General features: G+C 39.2%; 1 long non-coding RNA gene across 2 annotated transcripts; it reads left to right on the plus strand.

Moving 5' to 3' along the window:
* Nucleotides 1-1,754: 1,754 nt before the first annotated feature.
* LOC311077120 lies at nucleotides 1,755-3,011 on the plus strand. 2 transcript variants are annotated; one of them, XR_014604764.1, is made up of 4 exons: nucleotides 1,755-1,883; nucleotides 1,970-2,029; nucleotides 2,098-2,316; nucleotides 2,519-3,011. It is a non-coding gene; the product is annotated as an uncharacterized lncRNA (long non-coding RNA). The 2 variants fall into 2 exon arrangements; XR_014604765.1 differs by lacking the exon at nucleotides 1,970-2,029.
* The last annotated feature ends 12 nt before the right edge of the window (nucleotides 3,012-3,023 follow it).

Raw genomic sequence — 3,023 nt, forward strand, 5'->3', positions numbered from 1 at the left:
GGGATCTCTGCAAAGGAATACCTTCTCACAACATAGCGACACTTTTTAGTTAACTTAATGAATTACTAACGTAATGATAGCAGTAACACCAAAACGTACTTTGCAAGATTAATCGCTGTTTTATATGGATTAACCCTTTCATGCATAGTGGTCACTACAGTGGACAGCTATTAAAAAAAAAAATTCTTAAATTTGCACGGGTTTTGATGGCATAGTTGCACATCATCCTCTTCAGTGGACCCACCCTGGTGCATCATCCTATATATTTAAACCAAGTGGCAAGCCGTTGTGCTTCGATTTTTTTCCCCCTCCAAACCAAGATGGCAAATGGTCAGTCAGAAATGCCAAGTTGCTCCGGAATATCCACCCATTCCTTCTATCCTAGGAGACTCTTGTAGGTAAAAAAAAATATTGCAGCATCAAGCAATATCTAATGCAGGGTTCACCAATCTCGGTCCTGGAGGGCCGCTGTCCTGCAGAGTTTAGCTCCAACCCCAATTAAACACACCTGAACCAGCTAATCAAGGTCTCACTAGGCATACTAGAAACTTTCAAACAGGTGTGTTGGAGATGGTTGGAGCTAAACTCTGCAGGACAGCGGCCCTCCAGGACCGAGATTGGTGAACCCTGATCTAATGAGTCCTATCAAAGTTGGGTCATTATATGTAAACGTGCCATTTTGTGTCCCTTAGAAAAAAAAGCTCTGTAAATCTTAATAAACCATAAAACAAATAAAATATTTTATAATTTAGTTTCCATAATATGTCTAATAATATAAGAATAAATTAATTTCTGTTTCTTTTGTTTTTAAAGGATTTTAATCACATTTTTGTGCACAGCATCTTGCAGAAATGTTGAAAATGGCATGTCCCTCAGTATGATTTTTCTACTTCTCCTTGCATCATCTGCCTTTCATGAAGTTGATGGTAGAAGACAAGTGTTCTCTTCTTTTCTTTGAGTTCATGTAATATCTGAAAGACAGGGACACGCTCATTGTGTCAGCCCTGTTACCAGAAAAGCATACGTTAAAAAGTTATTTGTACATATTTAAAAAGGGATCTCCATATCTCAGCTCAGGAGAGGTGTAGAGAGCCAGGACTTGCACTCATCTCTACGCCTCATCGCCCTCTATCAGAATCCAAGGTTTCAAGAAGATCCGAGAAACTTTATTTTTCGACCCAAAAAAACTATAAGGCCTACTTATACCTAAGTATAATATACTTAGTATAATAACATAACGCCCCTGTCGTTTTTTTTGGGTCGAAAAATAAAGTTTCTTGGATCTTCTTGAAACCTTGGATTCGGATAGAGGGTGCTGATGCGCAGACAGGAGTGCAAGATTGGAGGCTCTAGAGCCTTCCAGAGCTGAGATATGGAGATCCCAGGTAGCATTTGTTACACTGTGCAAAATAGTGGTTTCACGGACAGTGGAATTTTGGGATGACACTTTGGTGCTACGGACTCAGGGGAGCCCGCTGAGTGCTGATAAACAGGTTTCATCAAAATATTTCGAAAGCTGAGCTTAAAAACCACCGTGTCCGCGAAGCCACTATTTTGCCGCCAAATAGTGGTTTCGAGGACACTCATTTTTATGCAAATTAAACACTGAAATGACTTGAAAATTAGTGTGATGTGTTCAGTTGAGCGTGCTTAGTACAGTGGGGGTGGTTTAATTAACGAGAATTGATATCACATATTATTTTATTTTTATCTACATTACTTTAACAACTGTGTTTATTGCATTAGATGGCAGAAATGGAGGTGAGGGACAAATGGACCTCTATGAAAAACGAGGTGATACAGGGAGAAGATCTGTGGCATCTGAGAAGATATCACGCATCATCAATGGCAGCATATGCTGTTCAGCATATGACGTATAAAAGGTATGTGTAAAATGAGTGTCCTCATTCATATAAATCAACTTAAAAGTTTAATAAATCAAGTAGATCGTTGATTTTTTAAATTTTAGACAGTCGAGGAGGTGGAAAAAAAAGGAATTTGTTCTCTTGTCAGTGATGCTGAAATTCAGGTACATATAAGACCTTACAAAATTTAAAATGGCTAGATATTGTTTGCTATACTAAATATTTTTTTCAGGAGTTGTTTCAAGGAATTGTGAAAGGCTTGGTGAAACCCACGTGGAACAAATGGTGGCAAATGAAGACTGGGAAAATGGCAAAACCTAAGAGCTTTCATCCAGCCTTGTCAGCACATGTTGAGGAACTTTTAGGACACATCGACAACATTGTGTTTGAGCAAAAGAAGGACAAAAAGCTTGAACATTTCGACCTTGTAATGTGTGAATTGATTCCTGAGGTAAGCATTTTATGGGATTGTGTTGGTACAAATAAGTACTCGAATTTTTTATATCACCAAAAAACACACATCATTTTCTCACCCTGGTATCATTTGATAATATGTTGGAAGAAACTGATGGCTGATTTTTATATGTTTTTGTGAACTAACTCATTAAACTAACTCATTAAGTAATTACTTTTTTTAATCTTTTGTTGTACAGATCAGCCTTACAATACTGAGACGAACGGAAGGTTTCAGTCACTTTTGGGCTGATATATCTTATCTTGTGGAGTGTGTCATTAAAATAGCCTTTTAAGCCAGTCCATCCATGGCACCCAGGTTCAACGAGCTAACTACGTCTGCTGCTGCGTTGCACCTTTGAGTTTGCATATCAAAGCAAAAACAGTGAGTGATGTTCCATAGCACTAAGGACTGCAAGTGTACAGTTGCATGTGACGTGTTGTTTGTGTGTTTTTGCAGAGTTCCTCAAGCCAGTCCATCCATGGCACCCAGGTTCAACGAGCTAACTACGTCTGAAGCTGCGTTGCACCTTTGAGTTTGCATATCAAAGCAAAAACAGTGAGTGATGTTCCATAGCACTAAGGACTGCAAGTGTACAGTTGCATGTGACGTGTTGTTTGTGTGTTTTTGCAGAGTTCCTCAAGCCAGTCCATCCATGGCACCCAGGTTCAACGAGCTAACTACGTCTGAAGCTGCGTTGCACC

Source organism: Abramis brama (assembly GCF_963993115.1).
Source record: "Abramis brama genome assembly, contig: SCAFFOLD_199, whole genome shotgun sequence".
Classification (NCBI taxonomy): Eukaryota; Metazoa; Chordata; class Actinopteri; order Cypriniformes; family Leuciscidae; genus Abramis; species Abramis brama.